Raw genomic sequence first — 14,613 nt, forward strand, 5'->3', positions numbered from 1 at the left:
AGAGGCAAAATTAGAGGGAAGTGGACTGGGCTTCAACCTCTCTTTAGTCAAACAAGGAAAACTTATTGATCAGACACTACCAGCATTAATGTACGCAGATGATATAGTGCTAATGGCCAATAACAAGGAAGATTTGCAGAGATTGATGGACATCTGCGGTAATGAGGGAGATAGGTTAGATTTTAGATTCAGTAAGGAAAAATCAGCAGTCATGATTTTCAATGACAACGAAGGTAGTGAGCTTAGAATACAGGAGGTCACGCTAGAGATAACAAATAAATACAAAAATTTGGGCGTATGGATAAGCAATGGGACCGAGTATCTGAGGGAACACGAAATATACGGGACGACTAAAGGTAACAGGAATGCAGCAGTCATCAAAAATAGGGCACTGTGGAATTACAATAGGTATGATGTTGTAAGAGGAATATGGAAAGGGGTCATGGTTCCTGGGCTGACGTTCGGCAATGCGGTCTTGTGCATGAGATCAGAAGTTCAAGCAAGATTAGAAATTAAGCAACGTGGAATAGGTAGGCTTGCTTTAGGAGCTCACGGGAATACACCAAATCAGGGAGTACAAGGTGATATGGGACGGACATCATTTGAGGGCCGGGAAGCTAGCAGCAAGATAAAATTTGAGAAGCGATTGAGAGAAATGGGGGAAGAGCGTTGGGCTAGGAAGGTTTTCAGCTACTTGTACATGAAGAATGTCGATACAAAATGGAGGAAGCGAACCAGGAAGTTGACTGGTAAATACTTAGAAAACAGCAGGTGGCCAAACCAAAAAGAACTATCGGTTAAGAAGAAAATGAAGGAAACGGAGACTGACATGTGGAGACTGGGCATGATTAAGAAGTCCGCACTAGAGGTCTATCGAACGTTTAAGCAGGAAATTGCCAAGGAAAGGATCTATGATAATACTCGGGGTAGTTCTCTACTGTTTGAGGCCAGAACAGGAGTACTGCGAACCAAGACATATCGGGCCAAATACGAAGGGGTAGACACAGTATGCAGTGCGTGTTGAGAGGAAGAAGAAACTGCCGAACACTTGATAATGTTCTGTAAAGGGCTTCACCCTATAGTTCAGAATGATGGCGCAGAGTTTTTCAAAGCACTGGGGTTTAGGGGCCGAGAGGGCAAAATAAACTTTAAGCGGGTAGACTTCATTAGAAGGAGGTTGTCTGATTGGTGGCTAAAGTCAAGGCGCGAGTGAAAATTAAACTCATCACTGCAAAGTACGAATCTTCAAACTCTTTTTTAAGGAAAAAAAATAAATATAGTTTTTGGTTCATTATATATATTAATGCTTGGTGGCGCTAGCCACCGCCCGATCTAAAGGGTACAGCCATATCCATCCATCCATCCATCCGAGTCGGCGCATTCAGCCGCGGCGACGCATCTCCAGGAAACCTTTGTTCGTGTCGCATACGTTTGCAACACCAATTATTTATGACCAAAACGGTACGTAGTACTTTCAGCAAGTATAATTGTAACTGTTGCTTCATTGTGTTGCGTGAGCAGATGACACGCGGCATTAACTGAGTGCGTATAAACAAACAACGTCGTTTGTACCCCGCGTTTGCACGGCCGTTGTCAAGCGCGGCTATCATTTTTCGCGCTTCTTTCTGGCAATACTTTTCCGCGCACCTATCTTCGCAGCGTAGTACTTTCAGCAAGTATGATATTCAACTGTTGCTTCATTGTGTTGCGTGAACAGATGACACGCGGCAATAAGTGAGTGCGTGTAAACAAACAACGTCGTTTGCACCTCGTGTTTGCAGGGCCGGTTTCATGCTTTGCTATCATTTTTCGCGCTTCTTTCTCGTGAGGCTTTTCCGCGCACCTATCAGCGAATTTCGCTAAGTAATCAGGAATGTTAGTTTACGGTTTCTCTCGTTTCTGTCTCGTGCAGCGGCCTACGCACACAAGTCTCCATGGTTCATTCGGCTGTGATGACCCGCGTCAGGTGCAATGGCGTACTGTTGCGTGCCCGGTTGCAAGTCTTCAAGCAAAAAGAAGGAAGTAAGAATTTCATTCCACGAAATTCCAAGGGACGAGGAGTTGCGGCAAAAGTCAATAAAAGTCATTTCACGAGACAATTTGACGCCGAACACCACTTGCTGCTACTCAACCGTGTGCAGTCGTCATTTCGCTGCTTCTGATTTTAAGCAAGGATGTAAAACACGAAGGCTTATGAAAGGTGTGGTGCCTAGCGTATTCGAAGAATATCCGCGCTACTTGCAGCCTTCGACAAAAGCCTCGAGAAGTGACGCGGCGATCAGAAAAAAAAATTGTGATTGCTAAAATTGTGATTGCTGCTTGTGAACAGTGTCAACGAGGGTACTAAAGATCGTCAGACTGTGTGCGTGTGAGGAATGTTTCGATCGACGCCTTCTTGTTTGTTTCCGCAGGTTGCGAATGAATTAATACGCAATAAACAAGTTTCTCTACCGTTTCCATGAAGGTATGGTGTTCTGTTCAATGTGCTATCTTGCGTACTTATTCTGTCTCTCTTGCATATGTTCTCTCCTAAATATTTAAGTGGCACACGGGAGTGGTATCACACTTTTGTTTTTTAAGCTTGCCGCGCTTACAAACGCGCAACGAAGGACCCACCCGTCAGTGCCGGCGGTAGCACCGGAGTCAGTGAACAGGCTCTGCCGGTTCTGGGAAGGCAGCGCCGCCTGGTGTTGATTGCGGGAACTCAGCCTGACGGTCGGCTCCCTTTGATCCCGGCGGCAAAGCGCAGGCACAGAAAATAAAGGAGGCTATGTTCGTATGCACCCTTGCTGCCTTCGAGAGGGGAAATTTCTATGCTACAGGTGGAACGAAACAACGTGTCCGAAAGAAGACATACACCCACAAACACGCCAGGGGGAGGCGTGTGTTGAGTTGGCAAAACGATAGCGCTACTATCACGCTGATGTTTCACTGTTAAAATGTTGACGCAGTGTCGGCGCTTGCGTATTCGCACGCGGTGTTTCTTTGATAACCGCCGCAAGTGTCCCACATGCGTTTACAACGCCACGCGTGTTCCTGTAGCCATTTTGATCAACGCCGCTACCAGGCGCTCCGCGCCGTCCTCATGCCATAGCCGCCGAAGAGCGAGCTTGCAGCAAACTCGTCGGCCCGAGAAGCTCCGGCCATCCTGCATAGCATCCCTAATGAGTAAGTAATGAGGGACGATGGTACAGCATATCATAGTCATGTGTATTACAGTACAGCAAGGGGGCAGCAAAAAAACGATATTCAGAAGGACAGATGTGAGGGTGTGAAAGAAAAAAATTAAAACGGGAAGGCCACCAGCTGCACTGTTTCCATAGTCTTGGCGCCACAGGTGCGCAAGTGGTCAGAATCGTTTCCTTGCTCATCTTACGAGTTTTCAATGCAAGCGCAGCCCTTTGGATGATGTGACTCGTTTCTTCAAGTTTGTTGCTGGGATAATCTTTATCAGAGAATGAACAGGTTGTAGGAAGTGGCATATGAATACTATACAAGGAGTGCCTGGTCGCACTTAGTGACTTGGTCGCGTATTTTGTGAACGCCAGGTTCTCCCTTACGATCACCTGTTCTCATGACATTTGTTTGTTAGTAGACCAAAAGCTACCCGAGAAAGCGAAATATGTTAATGGGCGCCTCAATCAACGCCTACATTTGAAGTACGTTTCTTGATTGTCTTCGACACAGGTTCTAAGCTCACCCTTCCAGTACAAGCAGCTTTTCGCAAGAGACAAAATAAACCAAAAAAAGTTGTCATCTCAATTTGTTCGATAAAAAAATGCAGTCAACTTCATTTCGCGAATGCTGTTGCAACTGAGCAGCTGATGCCTGCAGTGTCGGGCTCTGCATACCCTATCTGGGTGCGCCACTCGTTCAAGCTTTCCACTGAGCCTCATCCCAACCTGTGTTACTGCAGCACCCATTTTCTACTAAGTCCCACTTTTTCGAACCCACAGGGCCACTTGAGTGGCATCAACGGCATCAACGTATGAGGAAGGGTCGACTACGGACAGCTTCACTTTTAACATACGAGTCTACAAATGCATACTGTTCATCCGGTGACGATAGTCTTGTGTGAACGCCTATCACTTGCGGTTGAGTTCTACACGCGTAGTCTTTCTGGTTAACCTCCATGCCTTCTCTTTTTCTGTTTCATTCATTCATTCATTCCTACCTTCCTTCCTTCCTTCATCCGCTTTGCCTGGGAAAATTTGCGTTGCAGCAAAAATATCCCCTACGTGGTGTCTACGATGAAATATTCTGACATTTTGTCTGAAAATAAGGTTGCTCTACAAAATATAAATCGGATATTATGATTTCGCGTCGGCCCAAGCTTCTGATGAGACATAAACTTATCGTAAATATGGCCATTAACGGCCGGTGCATTAGTTATGCCTCTCGTGGGGCTTTGTAGATCAATGCCTGATGAAAAGAATGAGGATGTGAGTGGTGCTCAGAGTGCACCAAACAAACACCTGCAATATTTCCTGACTTCAGCCAGTAATGAGCGGAATGGCGGTGTTGATATCGACCGCCAGCCATTTATACGAGATCTGCTCTAATGACTTCCTAGGCTGTGCAACGCTCGACACGCCTCCACCCTCTGTCTCGAGAGGATCGTCCTGATTACCGTATGCTTAGTCGATTTTCGCCTTTTTACCTCATTGCTTCGCATAATGGTTGTTGTAGTAAATGTACTTCGAAAGTCAGCATGACTACCAATCGTAAAAAAAACACGGCATTTAAAGAGCTCAAATGAGATATTTTCATCGAGATAACGAGTTCATGATTGGACCATTCGTTATTCTAAACTGTTCGTTTAAACGGCGTTCGTTCAAGTGAGAGTTCACTGTAGCTGGCCTTACCAGGGGCTCATTATTTTGACAAAGAAAATCCCTGGCGAGTTTTGTGTTTGTGTGTGTATTTTCTGCGAAAATATTTCGAATAGGCGACTTTTCGAGTAGAGAATATTTGAGTTGAAGAAACTTGATTTGTTGACACGGCTCATTTTCGAGCTTCATTCGACAACGTTTCCCGCTCTGGAGCAGCGATGTAGCTGATGCGAGCTGCCCCCAAATCACCCGTTCATCAGAAGCGGTGCAACAGTGCTTGTGCATGAAGTGCCGCAGTGTCAAAATGGTCGCACAGTCGACTAAAACAAGGCACCCGCGCTTGAGTTCCTGCACCGTACTATCATATATATGTTGTGCCCAGTGTTCGTCTTCAACGGGAAGAACAGTGCGACGAAGAAGTTTTAGTGGCTGAGGTACGGTGAAATATTGTACATATAACTGAGGCTGAAGGATATATCAGAAAGCTGGGAGACTTCGTATCGCCGCAGCAATCTGTGCCAGATCCCGTGCATAGAAGTGAACCTTCTGGACACCTTCGAGGACGCCAGTCCAAATGAATATTACGAAATTCTTGTCTAAATCAATAAGATTTCACGCTACCGACTTCACATCTGATGCGTTCAGTCCTGTTTCGTATTCTAATGAACATACAGTTTAATGTACTTTCAGTTCAGTGAACAAAATATTTAGGTCCCTTGAAGTTCTCTTCATTAAGAGTTCACTGTATAGGATTAAAAAAATGTAGAACAAGCGAATACTGTGTCCTAGAATAAAATGAAGCGCTTAATGAAAAAGTAATAGGTAAAGAATAGCTGACCCTCATACTTCGCTTCAAATTCTACCTGTAGAAGGTTAACAAACAAATGGGCTCGATCTACGAATGAAAAAAAATATTGTTTGTTTTAAATAGTCTCTGTAGCTATTACAGCGTTCGAAACCGCAAATATTTTATGTCGGGATCCAGTACGACTCCACTGACATATTTCCGTCGCGGATGTGCCGTAGTAAATATATATTTGCAAATTGCTAAAACAGCAAGAATAGATGATTTTGCAGCAGGGCGTCGAACCAGAGACCTCGCCCATTTTATTGAGTGACGCTATTCACTATGCCACAAAAAAAAACTTCCGCGATTGGGTATCGGTAAGCTATCTGTATACAACATACACTGTTTAACAATCCTCTGAGCTCCGTAGCTTTAGCGCGTTTTCGTCAGCAGTAGCGAGATGGCACGACGGGCTCGCCTTAGGTAGTGTTACTGTATATGCTGCCTTTAGGTAGCTGAAGGTAGCATATACAGTAACTCTAGCCTTAGGTAGCCATTGGTAGTTGCCTCGATGCGCTCGTTGGGCGCGCTCTAAAAGGCGTCGCTTCTCGCATTTCGGTAAGCGCCACAACCACGGAGCTAGGTCTCTGCTGTGCTCGTGCTTATCAAACACAGAGCATGAAGGTCACTCCGGTATTCTTGCTTGGAAAAAGGCAAGCCACATCCAATAGCTACTTCTTTCTTATCGTCAACATCGATTGACCAATCAATCTGCAAAACTATCATTTATTGCTTCTCTTACGCACTACTAGGTGATTATCATCGTGTCTAAATTTTCTGCCCCCAGTAAATTAATTCTTTCTATCGTTCTAATAGAACAGAACAGAAGGTTTTATTGTGCTAAACGAAGAAGAATACATGTGCATGATATACAGAAAGAGGTCCCATAGTCAGAGACTGCAAGGGGACCTCTTGTACAATGTGGAATTGAGAATGATTGTGATGCACATAGCGGGGAGACAGAGCTACAGTAAAATGCAATTGAAACAAATAAAGTAAGAATATACCCTTGTAATCTCGCAGAAACAATTTAAAAGTAAGAATAACGTGCTAACTTCAATGACAAGTGATTACAGAACGCAACTCACAATGAACAGGAATCAATTAGGAAACAGCAAAACAGGCTAGTTAGTTGACATGATATGATTTTTTAACTTCGATTTAATCAGCTTCAGGAAACGGCATACTTTAATGTCGGAAGGCACACTATTCCAAAACGAAATTCCGGAAAAATGAATGGTTTGTTTGCCATAATTGGTGCGAACTTTTGGCAGCAGAAAGTTATTGTTAAGGGCAAACCTTGTGACATTGTTGTTTGAGAGAATGGTAGTAAAGTGAGGAAGTTGCTTATTTATAGTTTTATACATGTGAATACCAAGGTTATATTTAACTAGCTCAAATACAGCTAATATATTGTTTTCGTGAAGTAGTGACTTAGCGTTAGAGAGATATGGGCTTGACGTGAGAATTCTTATCGCTTGGTTTTGAATTTTATCGTGAGATTTCTTATCGCTTGGTTTTTCACTGTTGGTAAAGTGAGAAAGCTGCCGGCTGCCAACAAAACTGTGCAAGTTAAAGGCATAAATACCACTGACTGGTGAAGAAAAAGTCGGAGAACCCTTACGCATCACTTTTAAGGGTTGAATGCGGCCCTGCCGCGGTGGTCTAGCGGCTAAAGTACTCGGCTACTGACCCGCAGGTCGCGCGATTGAATCCCAGCTTCGGCGGCCGCATTTCCGATGGAGGCGAAAATGCTGCAGGCACGTGTGCTCAGATTTGGGTGCACGTATAAAAACCCCAGGCGGTCGAACTTTCCGGAGCCCTCCACTAAGGCGTCTCTCATATTCATATGGTGGTTTTGGGACGTGAACCTTTATATATCTATCTATCAAGGGTTGAAAGCAATAACGATATCCTGTTACGAGGGCGTACTTCAAACGCTTAGTGCATGGAGATTTTTCGAACTTGCAATGCACCTTTTACGCCACCTTAACGGAATAGGCACAGTAAGGTGTGTGCATTGATTGTAGTGGCTGGCCGGCTATAAACTGATATTCACATGTTCCGATGCCCGACGGAATTGTAGGCTTGTTCCACACATTATTACTTCAACACTTCATGTTTTCTTGTGACGCATGTTATGGGACGCGTGTGTTTTAATGCCGAAATTTCTGCGACACAAACTCGTTGAAGCTCACGCATGAAAAATTCGGGGGATGGTAGGGGGATCACGGGCCCAGCTTGCTACCGCCTCGCACGAGATCGAAACAGGGCCAAGTCTTGGTGTATGCTTTGCACGAATGTATCACGGACGTGATATATCAATATTTAGAATGTTAACAACGCTACTAGGAGCATCTACGATTCCAGCTCGTGTTAAAAAGTTATGAACACATAAAATAAATCACTGAACCAGAATTTCGTACATGTGATTAACACCCTGCACAGAACATCTCAAATCAGTGAGCTAATCTTGACGGTTTATTAAGGTGTCAGTCATGGGTTTGACGGGCATTTTCTGCCCACGTTTGAGTTTTCTCATATTGTGTTACTATTTGAAGTGTTTTTATTCAAATTCTTCATTGATTTTTTTATTCTGTCACGTGCGTCTATTGCAGGATGCATGGCGGAGTTCATCTGGTTTCTGTCGCAAGTACCCGTTGATGGAGATTGTGGTTTTACCGACGGCGCACTTCTAGGGCAGGGCCTAGCATAGCTGGATAATGGATTACCACTACACCATCACAGAAGTCCGCAATCATGCGCTGCTTTCCTGCTACCAAGGTGAATGCGGTAGCGCTTCGCCTGACTTGGCAAGATGCGCGAGTCGTTGGACTAATTCGGAGAAATTCAAAGCCGTACGGTATAATACTCTTGAACAAAGGTATACGTGTTAAAAAGGCAGCTTCAGCATTGTACGAATCAAAATTACTTCGTTATAATTAGAGACGCCATGCAAAATTGTGAACACCAGTTAAAACCTCAATGCCTGAGGTTCATCAGCGCCTGTATAAATCCAACTACCGGGCCTCTTCTCCATTTCAAGCATTCTAAAACGTGCGTTTGGTCGTTGGAATTGAAACCTCTTCTCGTGATTAGAAAAGAGACACCATCTGCTCCAGGTCACCACGCCATCTGAAAAAATAATTGACAAACGGCTATTGTACAAATAAAACGGATTGCAAATGCACGTAGTAAACGGATTTAGGTATAAGCAATAAACTCCAAGCATATCACGTGTGTACGTGCACTCTGCCTTCGTTCACAAAAAAAAAAAACGAATAATCTACTACAATTACTGAGTCCTTACTATAGGTTTCCAGCCGTGTTTTTTTTTTAATTTAAAATGAAGAAAGCAGGGAGAGGCCCTGAGGTTGTATATTTGCTGGGATGTTTAAAAATCAATATATGCATCCTCACGATCGCTTACAGCTCTGTGTGAGAAGATTGGGGTATGTCATCTGCAAATGTCATTGTTTTCACTTTATATGGCATGTATGTGCGTTTAAGCGTGTGAGTGTCAGTCAGCGCCGTATGTTGCCGATGCGGCGAGCATGGAGCACTCTTTTTGCCTGCTGGCGTCAAGCAAAACGCAATCTAGCTGGGGCAGCTGACCAGCAATCTCTCGCATACTACCTGATGGCATTAAGTCTGCCAGAACAAGACCCTCACGATGAATGAAGAAATGAAGACGAAGAAGTGTATATTTAAGAGCTTTTTTTATTAGACTCACCATTAATGAGAAGTTGGAATATCAATAAGATGTCGATGTGGCGGAGCAGATCAACTGCCTCATAGCGCTTCTATTTTTCTATTGTTTTATTTCACCCTATATATATACAGCCATATTTGATTTTATTTATCGTTATATTCCTTACAAGTTTCTTCTGCTAGGTAAGCGAGCTGTATCTCCCACTTAGTGAGAATAACTACCTTTTATTGTCTGGTGTCATTTGCGCTGGTTTCTGTTTAAAATCGTTCTCTTTTACCAGCTTTCATAACTTACATGATGTAATGCAAAACAAACACCATGTAGTTTGTACACATCAAGTAATTGCATTTCAGTGACCCATGTTAATCTGCCACAACGTAAACATAAAGCAATCTGATATCAACCTAAAAGATTGCTTTCTTTTGTTTGGTACAAAGTATCAGACACAAACCTGGCTATAGCTTTCATTGGCCACCTACATGGCAGCGGCGCAGCCCTATTGCTGAGTGAAAGAGAAGGCTCCAGATAGAGCGATGATGCATTAGTGAATGCGAAAGAAGCGGTGTTTTTCCATATACTATAGATGTCCTTTTGATATACTACGGTTATTTTTAGGTGGGATTGTGTAGCTCTTTTGCACCAGTTTGTCGCGTTAGAGTAAGACAGCCTTGATTCTCGCTTCGTCTTTCTTCTCGAATCAGGACGCGTCAGTCGTTTCCACAAAAGCGATAAAAGCACCAGCTTGCGGCAGCATCTCGTCTATTTACACGTATAGGTAACACATGACTGAGTCGAATGTCAGAAAGAATCAAGGAGAGCGCTTAGTGGCTCGCTGCCCATCCATCAGTCTTTCCTTATCGCGGGTATCGAATGCGAGATCCCCCAGAGAAAACCTGTACAGCGTCGAGCCTGTCGAAGGCTATTTGTCAGAGGATCCAAACGCTCGTCAACGCGGGCGAGGCACGTTGACAGAAAACACACATGAACGACCAAAAAAAAAAGAGCGAGACAGGAAGAGGGAAGGAGAGACGCGAAAAGTTGGTTGTTGGTGAAACCCGGCGTCCTTTTTATCTCGAAAGCACCCCCAATCGAAGCAGGTTGACTCGCTCTTGTCCCTGCCGCCTCCCTAGCCCCGCCTGCGCTGGCGCGATTGCAGATCTTATCGACATTGATCGGCGTCTCAAGTTTGCGGACGGCATCTGGCTGCATAGAATACAACAAAAAGGCGGCGTATACAAGAAAGATCAGTGACATCCGTTGCCCATATGAGATAGTGTCTTTTTATTGTCTCTTCAATTTTAGGCATATAAGCTTTCCTTTATCACATTGTGTTCTGTCCTTTCGGGTAGTATTCGCTGGGCCACCACCCTTTTATCTGTGTGCTAGATTCGCCCATGTTCGATGCTCGCTCCTTCCACTTCTTGGCACCGTTTAAAACCTTGCCGCATACGTCACTTTCAGGAGGTGTGCTAATTTCAATATGTGGCGTAAAATAAAAAATTCCCTACGGGAAAATGCAAACTCTTCAAGAGGTGGTGACGTAGGTGCTTTCCTCGTGTTGATGTATGTTCCTCAGGCGTCACATCACATGATTTTCATAAGCTGCGCGTCGTGAAGCTCCTTGCGTAATGATTGCCTGACAAATAATAATAATAAGACTAAATTATTATTATTTAGTTAATATCATTATTATTATTATTATTAACGTCCAAAACCACCATATGATTATGAGAGACGCCGTAGTGGAAGGCTTCGGAAATTCAGACCGCCTGGGGTTCTTTAACGTGCACCCAAATCTGAGCACACGGGCCTACATTTCCGCCTCCATCAGAAATGCAGCCGCCGCAGCCGGAATTCGAGCCCGTGACCTGTGGGTCAGCAGCCGAGTACCTTAGCCACCAGACCACCGTGGCGGGGCGGCAAGCGTCACCTCTATGAACAATCACTTTATACAAGTATTTGGAAGTTTGATAAGCGAAGAGGTGAGAGTATATCGCAAGCGAACGCTTGAAAGGTCAACTATTAAAGTTTTGTTGTTTGCTTTAAAAGGATAACTACAGGCTGAATAATTGCAGCCAAATTCTATCAAATCGTTGAAAATTCCGTGATCAGAAATTCCCAAACATTATAGAGTAATTCCAGTACTTCCATTACTTGCTCGTTGCCCCCTACTTGATCGGGCCATTTACGATCTTTGCGAGATTATATTTAGCAATAAATGGCTGTTTTAATGCTTGAAGTAAATTCTCAAGGTTTTTTTATCACTTGAAAGTGAAGCGGACTTTGGGTTTCTGACATAGCTTTCGCTAGATCGAACGTACACTGCCATGAACTGGCTATTCAGTGTTTTTCAAGAAGCTATTCCATATCTTGCTTTCGCTACAAAATAGATGCAGTTACGAAAACTCTTCTGCATAACCTTAGTGTCTGTTAATTCGATTTATTTCGTCTATTTACTATGAACTCTCTGCAAAGAGGACTGGCAGAAGGCGTTCTTTATAGTAAACTAAATGGTATTGTCCACTCTACTATAGCTTTCAATGTAGTGGCTATTTTCTCATTGTGGCATCTATCACTTAATCAAGCTGCTCACCACGATGTGTCTGCAGCAGGAATTTCTGAAGACTGCATATATAGAAGTGAACCACTAGGGAGGGTCATTGAATGAATGTTCTCATAAATGAAACGACAAGGTCTGGAAATGTTGAGTGCCCCAACCCAACCGTCTTCATTCGTAAGCATCCTCCGTAGCTCTGTTGGTTAAGCTATTGTAGGTGTGAAGCAAGGCAGCACCGGAACCCATGCGCGATAAAGGGTATGCTTGCTGAGTGAGGAATCTATCCGGGGATATGCATCTTCAGAAAAATGCGAACATCTTCCTGACAGACTTTTTAGCGGAGACCGGACTGGATAAGCGCCTGTGATAGACAGCCAGGGGTTGATATATATGAAATGTGTTAGTGCACACACTGAAAGTAGAAAATGCAAGTGTACGTGTAAACAGTTTAATGACAGTGTGAACTGCTGCAAACAAACCGTGTATTGGCATAATATTTTAACTGGTTTCAGTGAGCTATTATGTTTTTTTTCAGATTGTTCATTTTTGGGTACCGTTTAGTATTATTCTTTTTTCGGTGCAAAACATCGTGATATGGAGTAGCTGAGGTAATATGGACCTTAACCTCTCCACAGCGAAACAGTTAGAACAGAACAGAACAGACATATCTTTAGGGTCTTTAGGGTTGGATTCAACAAACGGACATTGAAGAAAAAAACAAGCCAGTCATGTCATACCACATAGTATAGTGTAGCAAACATCAAAGGACGCCCTCTCATTCGAAACAGTCATCTGCGCTACTTCGTGCCCTCACGATGGCATTCTCTTGATATTTTGTAAAAAAATTGCTTTTAAACTCTCATAAAAATGATAATGATGATGACAACGCATTTGCTTCATCGTGGACAGGAGGCTGCGAAAACGACGCGGAAGCGATATTTTGCAATCTTCCTTACAGAACTGTATTTACACTGTTGTAAGCCATCTACCTTGGGCCTATTACATGCTCTTTGATATCGCTTTCAACACAGAAATTTTCCTTCGTGGTCAAATGCGTCTGATATTTTGTCGTCTAACTACCTTAGGCGCATCATCTGTACTTAATGTCTGCATTTTTAGTTTTTTCGTAATGTGGCGTATTCACTCGAGCATGAATGGATATTCAATACATTTTCTCCGTGCTTACATGAAAATGCCTCACGTCAAGTTGAATTTTTTATACCATTTGAAATTCAGCTTATGAATGTAGTAACGTTTGGCCTCTTCGATTTTGCTGACTCAAGAGACTAATCTATTCTTCTGTGTTTTATTACAGACTGTACTCTCCCTATCGCGGGTCACATTGCAAATAGAATATTGCACTTTAATTCATGAAGATTACTTGTTTTGAAGAAAAGCTCCCGCGGTGGCACTCAAAAATGTCGAAGCAGTCGAATACGAGAAACATTTCAACCTATGCGACATTCGCATGATTTTGTGACGCCAGCTTCTAGAGTGACCGCAGTGTGAGTTTATCGCACCTTCAGTTGAGTGTTGTGAACAGCCCGCACAAATAACAATGTAGAAATGTATTTCCGTAAGTGCATTCCACAGCATATCTGAGGTTGAAGACCTCACTATACCGTTTCTGGGGCTTTTGGGTGAAAAAAAAGTTCATAAAAGTTCGAGGACCCTGACTATTCAATTGAAATGCAACCCAATTAATGAGAGCAGTACTAAGCCGTACTTCACTTGTCTGCGTCTCACACTTCCCTTCGATCACAGTGTATTCGACGATTCGACGGGCCACCAGTCCGAACGCTGTTGCTCCAGGGACTCGGTAGGGAAGCGCGGCTTAATGGCAGAGTCCCTGGCTGACAGGAGCGTGGGCCCAATGCAATTTGTCCCTGCCGCAGGAACGTAACAAGAGACGCATCGTGTCCCTAGGCTCCTCATGACGAGCGAAAAGAATGTGGTATATACAAGAGCACTATAGCACAACGAAAGCGGAGAATTCTACGCTTATGCATAACATCCATGCTCGAGACACCACGCCGCTTCTGGCGTGATGAGCCTATCACGACGGCTGTGTCAACGCAGCTGAATGTTCGTGACGACCGCACCCTAGAGATTAATGCACCCCTCTCTGTCATACTTCCAAGCGCGTGTGATGTGTAAGCCGTTGACAGGAGGTAGTCACGTGAACGGGGGAAGTGCTGTTGCTGGGCGGCGTAAATGAGTTCGAAGATATTAGTGCGGACACAGAAATATGGGCTCACTGGGAACCTTTGTTAAGAAAAAATTTCAGATGATTTCATGGCAGGAACACTAGCGCAGAAACCAAGACGAAGAAGACAATTTAGAAAAAGTCGCCGGAAAGTAGAAAAACTTTTCATGTGATTTCGCTCATATGCTCTGATTTCGCGTGACTGTGTTGAAATTGTAGCGGAAGCTGCTCAGCACCACCGCATTCTTTTCTATCGAGTCTGCAGCCGGCCGTCGACAGCGCGCCTACTCGCGGCGCCAGCGCCTCCTCCTCCGTGTTCGGGGAACAACGTGTTGTCGGGGCCGGCTCCGGGGATTAGCACCGGCGGCATGCTACGTCTGCTCGCTCGGGGGCCCCCTTTTCCTCTTTCTTGTAGAAGAACGCGGGGGTGCCTCCTTCTCTCCCTCGTCGAGGGGAACT

Source organism: Rhipicephalus microplus, unplaced genomic scaffold, assembly GCF_043290135.1.
Source record: "Rhipicephalus microplus isolate Deutch F79 unplaced genomic scaffold, USDA_Rmic scaffold_25, whole genome shotgun sequence".
Classification (NCBI taxonomy): Eukaryota; Metazoa; Arthropoda; class Arachnida; order Ixodida; family Ixodidae; genus Rhipicephalus; species Rhipicephalus microplus.